The sequence below is a fragment of the Lagenorhynchus albirostris genome, chromosome 2, assembly GCF_949774975.1.
Source record: "Lagenorhynchus albirostris chromosome 2, mLagAlb1.1, whole genome shotgun sequence".
Taxonomy (NCBI): Eukaryota; Metazoa; Chordata; class Mammalia; order Artiodactyla; family Delphinidae; genus Lagenorhynchus; species Lagenorhynchus albirostris.
Window position 1 is genome coordinate 168,733,958 of NC_083096.1, and position 15,661 is coordinate 168,749,618.

The window sequence follows — 15,661 nt, forward strand, 5'->3', positions numbered from 1 at the left end:
AAGCAGCCTCCTTTAAAAATGAGAAGCAGGAGAAATAAACATAAAAGAGAAACCAATTCTAAATTAATCCCACTGAAGGTCGCTGGGTCTTAGATAGGTAATGCCCAAGCAGAGGGCTGGGCTGGGAGTGGGAGAGACAAGAGGTGTATGGCAGGGGGAGGGGCAGGCAGGCTCCCTCAACCCCTGTAAGAAGGGGGACTTGCCTAGCACACAGCTGCTGCCGGCCCATTTGAATCCTGAGCTCTGGCTGCACTGATCTCTGCATTATCCCCATTGGCCTGCATTCTGGATCCCTGCTCACATCATCCCTGTGCTTCTCCCTCCTGGAAGATCTCCTTCATCTCCCCAGCCGGATGACTCTCTCCTCCATCTCTGTATCATTCTCCGGATGCTTACTGTATAACACAGTATAATATATTCGTTCATTTGTTCACTCAACATTCATTCATTCAACGTTCCTTAGCTGATTATGTCTTTCAGTTACTGGGCACCATGTGACTGGGCTCAGTTCAAGGCACTGGGCTGCCGTAGCAAACATGGCAGACAAAAACCTCTTCCCTCCTGGAGTTTACAGTCTAGCGGCCAAGATGGACACTAAACAAGGAAACCAACAAATCTCTGATACCGTTTCAGATGGCAGTGGGTATTTTGAAGTAAAACAAAGCAGGAGAGATAGAAAGTGTCTGAACTGAGCCTGTTTTAGATGAGGTAATCACGGAAGGCCTCTGGGAGGTGGCATTTGAACGGAGCTCTTTTTACCACAACTGTGGACACAAAAATGAGCCAGATGAGCTCCCTCAGGGAGCTCAGAGTCTAGCAAGGAAGAGACAAGCTGGCCTTCTCTTGACTGGGTAGGAGGGGGTCTGGCTCACCTGGATATCCCACACACTGAAGCCAGTGATCTTTCCAAAAACAAATCTGGCCAGGTCCCTCAATGTCTCAAGAACATTCAATGGCTCCCCACTGCCCTCAGCATCAAGTTCAAACTCCTCAGCCTTCCATCCGAGCCCTGCTCTCCATTCTCAGCCTCATCCCCCTTTGCTGCCCTCAACACCCATCTCCCTCAGATACACCCAAGTAAGTACCCAATCATCATGCCTCTGTGTCTCTACACACGCTGTTTCCAGGCAAAGAATTTGCCTCCTCTTAGTCCCAAAGTTAACCTCCTTAACTTTTGGGAACACAGTTCATTAATGTGGCAGGTGGCTGACAAAGTTTCGTTGCAGAGAGAATGGGAAGTAAGAAAATGAGGCAAAGAATAAAGCCATAAATGACAAAGTGACCGGCTTTCCATCCTGAACGGCTTCTGCTGCCCCAGGTGGTTCACAACTTCCTCCTGGCAGTACTTGGGATACACTTACCACATTATATCTTGCCAACTGTTTCCCCATCAGTTTGTCCCCTATCTCCCTGCCCGCCCCAGGAGCCAGCACCACACCAGCTAGATAACAAGCTCCATAAATATTTGGAAACCAAAAGAACAAATGTACAGAGGAGACCGGTTTTCTCTAGACTTCAACTTTTGGATTCCATCTAGCGGCTGGTCTTCTGTTGGACACGTCCCTAGCGCACTTCCATCCTCTCCAAGTGCCCACGCCGGATGCTTCAGACTTGCGTTGCCTTTGGAGGGTCTCATGGTTTGGGGGAGATACTAAGATACTAAACTCACCATCCTGACACAGGGACCCTCCCCCGCCTGAAAAAAATCTACACACACCCTCTCTCCTCTCTCAGAGGCTGGGGATTTCCTAGACCTTAACACTCAGGACAGCCTTGTTACTACAGGGCACGAGGAGGGGGAAGGGCCAGGAGTGGTGGCCACACGTCTCTGGGTACTGGGAGCCCCAGGGGCTGCCCTCCCATCACTCCAAGTTTCAGACCTGTTTTTACAGACTGTGCTACTCCCGGGAGGATCCTGTCTCTTCTGGTTGTGTCACTGAACAGCACTGCCCATCCCCATCTTCCATCCCCCAGAGGCCACACAGTTCTTCAAGGTGACTTTTTGCCATCCATTATCTGGTCTGAATCTCACACACACGCCTAATCATTGGCATGATTACCCTCACTTGACAGATGAGAAAACTGAAGCTCAGGGAAGGGAGGCAGGGTGCATATGATGGAATCCTAGGAGCTTAGGTTGAACATTTTAGACCCAGAGAAGCTGAGCCCCTTATAGGGAAGGGAGCTGGCCCAGGTTCCCATAGTAAATGAGAAGTGGGGCCTCTGACCTCCATCTCGCACCACCTCCCCCTCCATTAGGCCAGCTCCTTCTTAACCCCTAATGGACTAGACTCCTTAGCGTCCAGGGGGCAAAGGAAGAGCCTGAAGCAAGGTCTGGGGTGCCGACCACAGCCCTCCTCCCAGCCTGCCCCCCAAGTGGCAGCCCAAGCGGCCATGCCCTCCTGTGACGTCAGCAGCCGATCAGCCCTGTGTCCAGGGTCCAGGGCCCTGGGTCGAGTCTGGCCAGAGCCCACCAGATTCTGACCGCCACCTCCCAGGGACATGGCCGGACAGACGTGGCCCTTCCATCCACCCCACGGTAATTAAAAACACACCCAGGCCTTTTCCAACACGAGAGGGGCCAATTTTCTTCCCCTCCAGCACCGCTGACTACAATCCGAATAGCAATATTTATGCCAAGCTCCCCATAATACTGTAAACATCCCAATGTATAGCGGGCCAACGCATGAGTCATTTCCCCAAAGCCAGAGCTAATAAGTGGTACCTCAGCCATATTACAGGGAGCTCCCATCAGCACCAGGCCTCAGGGCTGCGCTCCACACCCAGGGCCCGTGGCACCCTTGGTGCCCCAGTGGCCCCACTCCGGGAAACCTCAGGCGGCCGCCAAATCCTCCAGGAGCCGGAGGACAGCTGCCTCTGTGCCAGAAACTATGGCTGCCATCCAGGGACACCCCTCCACCCCCTGAACTGCGGTCACTAAAGCACTCATTACTGAGAAACTAAAGTTATAGCACGGGATCCCCCATTGCGCCTTTCGCAGAGGCTGCAGCCTCCATGCCTGGTCCAATCAGGGTTTTTTTTGTTTTGGTATTTTTGGGGTTTTTGAGCTGCAAGAAGGAAAGGGGCTTCACATCATCCCCAAATGGCCCGAGATGAAGGTACCCCTCGGTCCTATGGTGGCAGAATCCTGGAAGAGGTCACCCTGTTTAGGGACAAGAAGACCCAGCAAAATGAACAGAGCACAAGCTTCAGAGACCTGAGATCCCCCTTCTATTTTTATCACCCAGTGACCACAGGGTGAGACACTGACTTTTCTGAGCCTTAGTTTCCCTTTCTACTAGAAGGAAGTAAGATTCATACCCACCTGACTTTCGTGGAAGACTTATTTTGGGGAATCCAACAAAATTGTGAGTGGGAAAGCACTTTGTAAAGCTTAAAGTATCTTGTCAACTGTGCAGCACGTTGTAAACCACAGTACTTTGCATACAGTGTAAAGTACTTCATAAACTGTAAAGCGGTTTGAAAACTGTAAAGAGCTGTACACATGAGAACCATTATCCATATTCCTTTCTTGCCCTACAGGCTCGTCCATTTCTGGTGGACACACCCAGACCCCACTAACTTTCCCTCTAGAGCAAGCTGGCTCAGGAGACTTGGCAGCCACCCTGACCCCTTGAGGGTCGGGTGGGACCAACACACGAGGCTATGGAGAGACGGCCCAGAGACCCTGGCCAAGGCCAACACATGGCAAGAGCATCTGGTCCGGCCCTGGCGGCAGCTGGAGAGTTCCCGGGGCTCCAGCGGCCACTCTGAGCTCTGCCGCCAGCGGGGCGGTGGCCGGCAGCGGTGCCCGGAGACCCCGCGCAGCTAAGAGATGCCCACGGACCCATCCCCCCCGTAGTCCTCCAGGGGAGGGGACCCCATTGTAAGCCGCGGGCGATGGGCAGGCACCAGAGCGGGGGTGCTGGCGCGCTCACTTCCACTCTGCCAGTCCCCGCTCTTCGGGGCTCCGACCCCATCCCGGGGGCGCGGACCGGGAGCCCCCACCCCAGCCAGTCGCGGTGCCTTCCTCCCTCCGCTCCCTGCCAAACTTTCCAGCCCCAACTGCGCGCCGGGCCCCGCGGCCGGCGCCCCTCCACCCCGTGCAGAGCAAGGCCAGGCCCGCGCGCAGGGGGTGGCCGGGCCGGGGGCGGCGAGCGCGCGTGGGCAGCCCCCGGCCCTGGGCGGCGCTCGCCGGGCTGGCTACAAAGCCTCCGCAAGATGGTCCCTTCGCCTCCTCCTGGCACAGTCAATCAGCGCCCGCCGTTCCCGGTCGCCCGTGGGGCCCGCGCCTCCCGGCGCGGCCGGACACACCTCCCCGCGGCCACCTGCGCCCGGTGCGAGCCCCGGGGCAAACTTTGCGGGCCGCCGGGCGGAGGTGGGCGCCGGTGGCCGCTCATGCCCGGCCGCTCCCCGCCCCCATCACCCGCCCGCCCGCTCACCTTCCACGGCGGCGAGCAGCGGCAACAGCAGCAGCGCGGCCCCCAGCCTCCGCAGGGCCATGGCTGCGCTTCCCGGGGCCTCGGGCCGCGGCGCCGCGGGGCCCGGGCGGCCCGGGCGGGAGCGCGCGCCCCGGGCTCGGGGGGCCGGGGGGAGCGGCGAGGCGCGGCGCACAGACAGCCGCCGCCACCGCGCAGCCAGCAGAATGAGCCATCCAGCCCGGGCAGAACGGGGACCCGGGCTCCGCCAGCGCTGGGCGCGGCCCACCTGAGCCGCGGGCGCGGGGGGATCCCGGCCGGGCCGCCGCTCCCCGCGCGCGCCCGGGACCCCAGCTGGCGGCGCGCGCTCCTAGAGCCCCAGCCCCCCGCGTCCTCGGGGCCACCCGGGGGCCTTGCGGGCGCTGGAGCGCGGAGCTGTCGCGCGCTCCGGCGACTGAGACGCCGGGCTCCCCCCGCGCAGCAGTGGTCTCTCCCGGCGCTGTGGCTCCTCCAGATAAAGCAGCGATTTCAGCCCAAATGTTTCTGAATTTTTATTGAATGCTGCAAAGCCGGAGAGCGTCTGGCGCGGCTGACAGGGGCAGGGAAAGGGGACCCTGGGGGAGGGCGGGGGAAGGGGCTGCCCAAAGCGGGGCGGGCCCTACCTGTCAGGGCCGGGAGTGCCACCCCCCTCGCCTCAGCCCTGCCACCCGGGTCCCTGCAGCTCCGAAAGGGACCGAACTAAAATGAATGAAAAAAAAAGGGGGGGGGGTGGAGATGGGAACAAAACAGGCGTCTTTCCCAGGCGCTGGGGCTGGGCTGGGGCCTCCGCCTGGGAGAGTGGGCCTTGGCGCTAACAACTGGGGCCTGGGGTTGGGGGGTCACTCTGGCAGGGGCGGGCCGGGCCCTGGCAGGCAGACCCCAGGCCTACCCTCCCTGCCTTGTTCTGAGCGAGCCCACCAGCCCCTCCCTGTAGCCCCTTCTGTCTGTACACTGGATTTCTCTCTCTCTGTTCATCTTGTTCCCAATGCAGTTTGGGGGTGGTGCAGATGGGGGGGTGTCTCGGGAAGCCACCCCCGCCCCCATGGAATGGACCTGTCTGTGCAGCTATGGTTTTGTGCTGTGGTTGTCCCTTCAGGGAGGACACAACCCCTTGTTCCATCCCTGCTCTGACAGTCTACATCACCATCATCATTAAGGGCTTTGCTGAGGCTGATGGTGGCCGAGCTGCAGGGGGGCTACAGGAATCACCCAGTCAGGGCCTCTGGCCTTTGGTAGCCACACTCCTGACAAACAAGACTTAACCAGGAGCTTCCTGCCCTGTGGAGTGGGTGTAAGTGCCCAGTGGAGGAACAGACGGTTTAAATTCAATCGATGCCACCCGGACCTCTCCCATCCCTTTGTCCCACAATCTATTAAAACGTCCCAGCAATCCCCTCCCTTCAGGCCCACCCTACAGTCACACCAAGAAAAGGATACCACAGACTCTGAGAGCCCATTTAAGGTTTGGAAAAGTGGGTCATCTTTAGAAGCTTCAAGGGTCCAACTGAAATGGGCATCATCCTGGAAGGCCCCCAGGAGGAAGTGGGCCAGGAAGGCTGGGAGAGACTGCCTGGGAAGCAGACAGAGCAGAAGTGAGCAGAGATAGGAAATGAGGTGGGGGGTTGCCCCCTGTTAAGCTTCAGACTCCTCCTTGGCCAGGGTCAAAATCCACTGGGGTGTGGCTGGCCTTTATTTTTAGTCCCTGCTTCTCAGACTTTTCAGGGAACCCAGGGTTTGAGAGACCCTGAGCTTGACCCATCCTGGGACAAGACTCCCTCTCCTGGGCAGAGGGGCTCCAAGCTATTGCACTCATCAGTGCCAACATCCAGGTGCCCCACCCCTTCCCAATTCAACATATATTTTGTGAGCACCTGTTATGTGCTGGGAGGATTCAGCACTTCTGTTGCGTTTCTATCCCCTAGGGCCCTTGTCCCCATTACCCCACCCCATTGGTATTTCCCTCTGATTCCAAATAAGAACAGCAGTGGCATTTGTTAAGGACCTCGTACCAGGCACCAGGCTAAGCTTTGTTTATACAGTGTTCCCCTTAATCTTTCAACCCTATGAGGTAAGTGCTCACATTTTCAGTTGATGAAATTGAGGACCAATTTGTCCAAGGTCACACAGCAAGTCAGAGCTGGGATTTAACCCCAGGCCTGTCTGACCCCAACACTGATTCCCCCCTTGTGCCTTTCACGGACACAAAGAGCTCAGCCAGTCATTTGTCGATTTCCCACATCCCCTTTTCACAGGTAAGGAAGCTGAGGCCTAAAGAGGGAAGTGACTCATTCAACGTTGTATAATTAAGTGGACATCAGTCCAGGGCATTTACCTGGCTAAAAAGAAAAATAACGATAATAATCAAATAAAGCCCCCTTCTCTCCCATCTTTTTCTCCCTACACATTATTTTATTCCCCATTTGGGAGCCCATAGTGTGGCTGGGTTTTGCAGTCTGGCGAGGCCCCTCCTCACTGGTCTCTGTGGCAACTGCCTTCAGCTGTGCCTTTGTCCCAGCTGTGCCCTCCCCCTGGTTGTCCTCTCCACGCTAACCGCTTGGATTTGCCCCCCCAACCACCACCAAGAGCTTTAATTGACATTGGCCTCACCCCCCTCAGACTGTTTGCACTTGTTATCTGTTTCCTGAGAGATGGTTAGCCCCATGCACAGCAGCCCATTCATTGCTGGTGTCTCAGATTGTTTGTTTCTAATTTGCATCTTATCTCTACCACCCCCTTCAGACTGGGAGCTGCCTGCAGGCAGTGCATGGACTCTGAACAATATACTCCCGGGGCCGGAGGCCCCAGAGAGCATCTGACCCGATCCCCTCCTCAGCAGAGGAAGAGGCGGCTTAAGCTTCATTTGTCTAATGACAACAGCTACTCGCATTTGCAATCACGCTTTAACAGTTTACAAAGCAGTGTTCACACCCATCAACACGACTGATGCTAATTCAACCAGCCTATCCTGCCAGCCAGCCTGGCAGCAGTGGGAGCTCCACTTTTCAGAAGGGGAAACTGGGGCTCAGAGAGGGAAAAGAGTACTTGCCCAAGGACGTATGGCAAATTTGGGGTGCAGCTGGAACTAGGCCTTCAGTGACCTGACAGCGTTAAATCAAATTTGATGAATAAACATTAATGGGGCACTTCCTACAGGCCAGTTACTGGAGAGGCAGGGACACAGCTGTGGACCTGCCTGACAAGGCCCTGCTCTTTTAGAACCTACATTCTGCTGTGTAAGACCTATATATGGACAAGATAATTAAGATAAGGATAAGTGCTAGGAAGACAAGACAACAGGCGATGGGACAGTTGGTGACTGAGAGGAGGGGGCTATTCTAGCCAGGGAGATCAGAGAAGGCCTCTCTGAAGAGGGAACATGAGAGCTGAAAGCTGGATGACAGGGAGTCCACCATGTAAAAGTGCGGAAAAAGAGTTCCAGGTGGAAGGAACTGCAAATGCAAAGGCCCTGGGGTGGGAATATACAGGGTACCTTCTAGGAATAGCAGCTGAAGCGTGGCAAGCAATGGGAGTGTGGAGGAGATTAGGTGGTGGAGGAGGAATATGATTGTATTTTAAGCACAATGGGGAGACATAGAGGATTATAAGTAGAGAATGAACTGATCTGAGGTAGAGGAAGCAATATGAGCGTGGTTCAGCAGGGCCTGCGGGCAGCCTGGGTGCTAATCCGTGCCACCATCCTCCTGGTCTAGGGGGCTGGCTGGGCCTCTATACCCCTAGACTGAGACTCCAGGGTATGTCCATGCCCTTCTCTAACTTGCTATGTGAGCTTGGGCAGGGCACTCACCCTCTCTGGGCCCCACTTGCTACAAATGAAAATGCGGGCATTGGCCAAGGTGGTTTCTCGGAGGCCACTTTCAGTCCTGACTCCCTCAGTGTTGTGGAGTCAGTGGGGACAGCAGGACCTGTGTCCTCATCTCAGCCATACCAGGGGATGCTAATGTGTTCTGGGTCCCCTCAGCTTTCCCTGAGACCTTCAGCCAGAGGGGCAAGGTGGAGGGGCTTCTGAAAGGGAAGTGCATTATGCTGAGTGACAGCCTGGAGAGAACATAGAGGTCACCTTTCAGTGTACCTAGGTTTCTGACTCCCGTCCCAATGCTCCTTCCCTGCCCAGGTGCAGGACTGATGCAGGCGCATGGCCAGTTGTGGGTCAGACCCACCCGGAGCCAGTGCCAGGCCACGGGGAGTTTCTTAGTAGAGACTTGGCTCAAGTTCTAGTTCTGCCACTAGTTTGCTGTATGACTTCAGACAGGGCCCTTCCCCTCTCTGGACCTGTGCTGGCAGTCACAGATCTACCCTCATGAAGCTCAGGGCCCAGCACTGTCCAATAGAATACGATACAAGCCCCACATGTAATTTTTAATTTTCTAGCAGCCACATTAAAAACATAAAAAGAAACAGGTGAAGTTAATTTTAATATATTTATTTAACCCAATATATCCACAATATTATTGTTTCAACATGTAATTAATGAACTATTTTACTTTTTTTTCTTCATACTAAGTCTTTGAAGTCTGGCGTGTATTTTATATTTCTGCATCTCTCAGTCTACCCCCTCCACATTTCAAATGCTCAATAGTCACATGTGGCAAGTGGCTAGTGGCTACCATATTGAATAGCATAGATTTAGACATTGACATCAATAATTACCCAACGGAGTGAAAAGTGCTCTTTTATAAAGACTGTTCAAACCTTTCAGGGGCGCAGAGAAGGGAATCACTACCTCCGCCTGGAGAAAGACGGAATGCTTCCTGGAGGAGGTGACAGTTGAAAGACAAAAAAATCTTATTGACAGCTAATATCTTTCCTATCCATTTTGAGAAAAGTTTTTCTACCTCGTGATAAAGGTAGCCGATGCTCATTGGTAAAAGGAAAGAAGATACAGAAGAGTTAAGAAGGGAAACAAAAACGACCATAATTTCCCCAGCCTGAGAGGCATTGTTAATGTTTCAATCCATTTCCTTTCAGGCATTTTTTTAGGCACAAGTATTTTGCATATAACTATAATCTTGCTGTATGCACAGTGCTGTGTCCTATTTTTTTCCCCCACCTAGCACTGTAGAGCGAGCGTCTCCCTAGGTTGTTAAAAACTCTCATGCAACACTATCGCTATTGGCTATGTACTATTCCAGGGAAGGACTGGCCATAAAACCTTTGTGCCTTCCTGCTTCACCTAAGGGTGCCTGCAATCCCAGCTCTGCTTTGGATGCCCCTCTGAGAACAGAGGATGCAGGGATTGGTGCAAGGAGCAACCAGGAGGGTCAGGTGCCCTGAAAGCCATGCTGTGCTTCATGCCTCACTGCCAGTCCTGGGCTTTTGTGGCTTGGAGCTGGAGAAGGCTGGGCTGGGCTGCAGCTCCGAGCAGCCAGTCTCCCCACTGCCACCTGGCGGTCCTGGAAGTGAATGCACCCTCCAGGAGCGCAGCACCACCCAGGTGGCCGGTGTCAGGAGGTGCTGGGGTCCTGGGTTTCCACTTTTTTTAAAAGATAAATTTATTTTATTTATTTATTTTGGCTGCTTTGGGTGTTCATTGCTGCGCGCGGGCTACTCTTCGTTGCGGTGCGTGGGCTTCTCATTGCGGTGGCTTCTGTTGTTACGGAGCATGGGCTCTAGGCACGCAGACTTCATTAGCTGTGGCACTCGGGCTCAGTAGTTGTGGCTCACCGGCTTAGTTGCTCCGTGAGCATGTGGGATCTTCCCGGACCAGGGCTCGAACCCGTGTCCCCTGCATTGGCAGGCAGATTCTTAACCACTGCACCACCAGGGAAGTCCCCTGGGTTTCCACTTTTGACCCCTGGTCTCTGCACCACTTTGTGAACAGCCTTCCGCAGTGGAGGGCATCTGAGTTTTTATTCTGGAGTAGGGCTTCCTTCCTGCTCTCATTCTGAAGGGTTGTAGCTTTGGAGAAAGACTGCCCAGGTTCAAATCCAGCTCTACTTTTTAGGAGCCTTGTGACCTTGGGTAGCTACTTCATTTTTCTGTGCCTCAGTTTCCTTATCTGTAACATGGGATAATAATACTCTATCCACCACAGTAAGTGCTCGATGTTTTAATTATTTGATGTCAGAGGGAAACTAAGTGCAAAGTATAGAGGGTGGATCATATTTAGTCTCATCCCCTTTCTCTAGATCTCTGCTACTAACCTTCCAACCCCTGGAAGGTTTTCCTGAAACTCGAAATCTCCAATTGAGCTACTTTCCTGCTCAAAAGTCTTCAGTAGCTTCACGCTGCTCCCTGCAATAAATACAAATGCCCTAGCCTGGCATTCAAGATTCTCGGGAACAGGACCCAGCTCAACTTCCCAGTCTTGTCTCCCAATTTTCACCTTCAGGTCCCCTTTGCTCCAGCCAAACCATTGTCCTCAAGACTCCAGGGGCATCCTCCATTTTCCCACCTCCACACTATTGTCATACTCAGCTTCACTTTGGACCACATTTTCCCCGTCCTCCAAAGACCTCATCACATACCACCTCCTCCAGGAAGCCTGCCATAGATCTACTCCCCGACTCCAAATCTCCACAGCAGGCTGATGGCACACGTCGATTTCCTTCATCTTGTATTCTTGTAAATCGCCTCCTGGGATGGAGAGAATCTGGGCTTTGGGGTTAAGGGAGGTACTTGTTCAGATCCTGTGTGATCTTGAGCAGGGAGGATACGTAACCTCTTGGAGCCTCAGTTTCTTTCTATGTAAATGGTCCTAATCCTTACAGGTTTGTTATGAGTGTAGAAGGAGAGGACACAAACAAGACACCTGCCACCTGCAGATACCTGTGAGACGTTAGCTCCATGCTCTGCTAACTTATGGCCCCTCTAGACGGGAAGCCCCTTTGGGGCAGGCTGCATCCTGTTCACCTCGGAATCCCAGAGGGCCTGGCACATGTGTCCTGTGTAAGTGCTCGCTATAGTGAATCGAAACTTCTCTCCCACCAACACAAACAACCTTCTTGGCATTGGAAACAGGTGGTGAAATGCTATTCAGTATCCGTGAGCCGTGGGAATTACCACTCAGAACCACAGTCACTTCCTCCTGGGAGCTGGGAGGGCCCGGATTATCCAGCTCATAGCCGAGGGTCCTAGAAGGGGTGTTGTTCTGGCTTGCAATGGGCAGCCTGTCTCCACAGCCTGTTCCCACCCATCATCGCTTTGATCCTTACAACAGTCTAGTGAGCCGGGAAGCCCTCCCCAAATTATGGTGGAGGAAACAGCAGCCAAGAGAGGATGTGACTTAGCTAAGGTCACTCAACAGACTAGTGAATGTTGGGCGTGGTGCCAGGTGTCCTGACCCCCAGATAAAGACCCTTTTGAGGCTGTTGCTGTGGTGTGACACCAGATTAAACGTTAGGAGGCCTGAGTTCAAGTCCCGATGCCCCCATTTACTTTCTTCATGGCTTTGGGTAGCTGTGTCACTTCCTGAGCCTCCGTTTCCTTGTGGCAAGGGGCCCTGTTGGGAGGTGAAAGGAATCGGGAGATAGGAATTGCTTCTGGAAACTGTGGAGTGTCGTATCCAGGTAAAAGGTTGTTACAGTTGACCACCAAGCCTGATACAGGATGCTTTGATCTTTGCACCACATCAGGAGTACACAGGGCTTTTATGGCTGCTCGCCTGGTCGGCTCTTTCCCAATTTGCCTCTCTCTTGGAGTTTGAAAGAGCTGTTTTGATAGGTGCCTGGCAACAGGGGTGCAGTAGGGTGGGGCTGCTGGACAGGCAAGCTGGGTGTGGCCAGGAGAAGGCATTGAAGGCCAGGAGAGCTGCCCCCTTCCAGAAAAGGCTAGAGTGGGATGGGCACTGGGGTTGGGGAAACCCACAGAAGGGTAAATCATTCTTTAAGGACACTTGTACGTGAAAAGAAGAAGTCATAGAACCAGGTGTAGCTGAGCTCTCCAGTATAATATTGAAGTCCCATTAGGACAAAGATTACAGCTGGTTCATATTTAAATAGGACCAGGCACAAGGAAGTGTTCTAGAAGCTTTTACCAGATGGATGAGTGGATGGATGGATGAATGGATGGATGGATAGATGGATGAAGAGGAGGGAGGATGATGACAAGCAGGCAGGCTTCCAGGAGGTGGTGACATATGAGCTGGGAAGATTCTCTGGATTACAAGAAATTGACTCAGGAGTTTTTGGAAGGACACATCTGGCAATCAAAAAATAGGAATCTCTAGTCTATGATCACGTGTTAATGAACGCGGCAAAAGACTCAGGAGGCCTGAGTGTGACCTGTGATTATTCAGAATCTAAGGCATCTCTAACCATTGAGATAATGATAGTAATAACAATAGCTGCAAGGGGCTGTGCTGAGCATTTTATAAATGTTGTCTCATTCGCCCCTTGAAAGAGTCCCTCAGCATGCTTGCTTGAGGCATTGGTTCCCTTTCTTCTCTCTGCAGCGTATTCCTCTCTGCGTGCACCTTGACTGCCTGACTGTGCTTCTCGGGAGAAACTGGGATTGGTCCAGCCAGCAGCTCAGCCCAGGGTGGGCACAGCATTTATGTCACCCCATGGGTCCCTGGTCAGTCCAAAGTCCTCTGCCATTGGGTATCATGGGAGAGGGAACAGCGCTGCCCAGGGTCTCAGGTGGGTTGGGGCAATGTCAGGACGAGAACTCAGATCTCCTGGTGATTTTCTATCTCTGGGCTGGGGTGAGAAAAGACATCTGGGGCCCAGGAGAGGTTCTGAGAAGAGGGAAGGAGAAGGGGATTGAAGCAGCGGGCCTGAACTTCCCAGCCTTCCCAGACTTGTCTCGGACACACTCTGTTCCTGGGAAGAGGGCCTCAAAGTGCTGTGCCTCAGGACAAGTGTTTGATATTGGTGATGACAGAACCCTAGAATTTTTAAACTCGGAAGAGCCTGACATCAGCTTCTGCACCCCTCTCATTTTATAAATGAAGAAACTGAATCCCAGAGAAGGAAAGTGACTAACTCAAGTTCACACAGCAAGTTAGTGGGTGACAGTGGTGAGGTGTTCTCTGGGCTATGGAGCCGACTTGGCAATTGGCCTCAGACTTCCAACCATGGAGCTGGGACGAGAAGCTCAAGGCGAGTCCAAGGAGACCAGGAAGGTGGTTTTCATCTTTCTAGCACCATCTCGAATGCTGTGCAGAGCTCAGCACTGTAACTGCCTGAGTTGGCATTGGAAAGTAGCCAGTTTGTCAATTCTACACATTAACTAATAGTCTATTATTTTCCTCTGGGATTAATGTTTAAATACAAATAGCATGTTTTATCACACAGTTGAACACTTAACATCCACCGATGGCTGATCCCTGAGCAGGGGCCAGGCCTTCCGTCCTCCAGTGGTTCAAGGGGCTCAGGCAGCCCCATGGGAAGGCAGGCATGGGGGTACACGTAGGAGCAGGTTTACACCTCTTGTTCCAAAGTTCCAATTCTGCACCTTACTCATGATATATTTGGGAAGGGCGAGCAGGAGGGTTGGCATGAGGGGACAATGGTTGAAAATCAGTTCTCCTTGCCCAGGACATTTTCCTCCACTTAATTAATATCACAAAGGGAAACTGGGTCTGCATTGGATTGTGGGGATTATGCAAATGAAGCCATGGAAAGGGAGATTTCTGAGCTCCTGGTTGTTCTGGCTGTGTAAAGGCCTGCCCAGAAAACACCCACAGAGGCCAGGGCTGGCACTAGGGCCATGGGGGAGGCATTTGGAGGGACCCTGACTTAACAGGGCCCAGGCTGGGGCCAGAACTTCTAGAGGGAGTCTGGGAATAGGTTTTCCTAGCCGAGAGGAGCTTGGACTGGTCACCCTACAGGAACTCAGCCATAGAACCCAGAGCTTAGTTCTTCCTCTCCAAGAAGACAGAAAGGGTGAGGACTTTGGAGTCAGAACTGGGTTCAAATCCCTGCTCTGCTACTTACTGGCTGTGTGACGCTGGGTGAGTCATTTCACCCCTAAGCCTCGGTCTCCTCATCTGTGAAATGGGGGCAATGATAGCACCCTCATAGAGTTACACAGAGTTGATGTAAGGATTGCATGAGATAAAGTCCATTAACTGCCTGGGATGGCTCAATAGTGCCAACTCCGCCTCCTCCTCCACCTGCTTCATGTGGGATGACTGTAACAATAGTTCATGTAATATAATAACATCAGTAATATAAATAATATAATAGTATAACATCAAGCTATATGTTATACACACACATATATATTTAATATAACAGTGAAAAATAATGTAACAGTGAACACTTGAAGAGCACCTACAAGAAGTGGGGACTGTTCTGAGCTCTTTATACACATCAGCTCATTTAAGGCTCACAACAACCCTATGAGGTAAGTAGTCATACACCCATTTTATGGATGAGGAAACTGAGGTAAGTTAAGAAACTTACTAAAGGTCACACAGTTTGTGAGTGGCCAAGCCAGGATGACAGGCTGGCTCCTGATTATGGGCTGTGCCATCTCTTACCTTCCTCAGTGGAGGGAGAAGGATGGCAGGTGCCTCAGGGTCAGGAGACCTGGGGTCCAGGCCTGGCTTTCCCTCAGAGTGCAGGGACTGGGCATTCTGATCTGGGGTCCCCAGGAGTGTGTGTGTCAGGAGGGACGCATTTGTTGTGCTCCTGCCTCTGAGCAGAGACTGACTGGTCAGGGGCCCTCATTACCAGCTGTATAGCTGCCATGGGAGGGCCCTGACGTTCATCAGGTTTGACCTGCCCATTTTACAGTTGGGAAACTGCGGCCAGAGAGGGAAAGGCACCCACCCAAGGTAGCAGATGGAGTTATCAGCAGGTCTCCTGTCTGCCAGCCCAGAGCGTTCTTGCCCCCCCACTGCCCCCTCACCACAGGAGAATTGATTTCTGAACCACCAACTGCCTCACGGGCTGAAAATGTTTGCTGAACCTGAGTCATGAGCTCTGAGCTAGGCCCTGTGGGTGGGGGCCAGCCTGAAAGCTGAAAAGCTTTCCTACCTGTCTGACCACAGAGCGAGGCCTAGACAGAGGGGAGCTCTGGGTCAGGTGCAGAGGAATGGGGGAGGGTATGGAGGGAGGGGGCAGACAAATGAACAGACCCTGGTCTCTGCCCTCCAGGAACTCACAGTCTGTTGGAGAGGTCAGACCCGTAATAGTGACATCAGCCCCCACCACAAGTGGCATTTATCAGGAGCTTACCCTGTAGCATGCGTTGTGCTACAGGCTTATATTCAGTCTGTTCGTCAATCTTCACAAGGG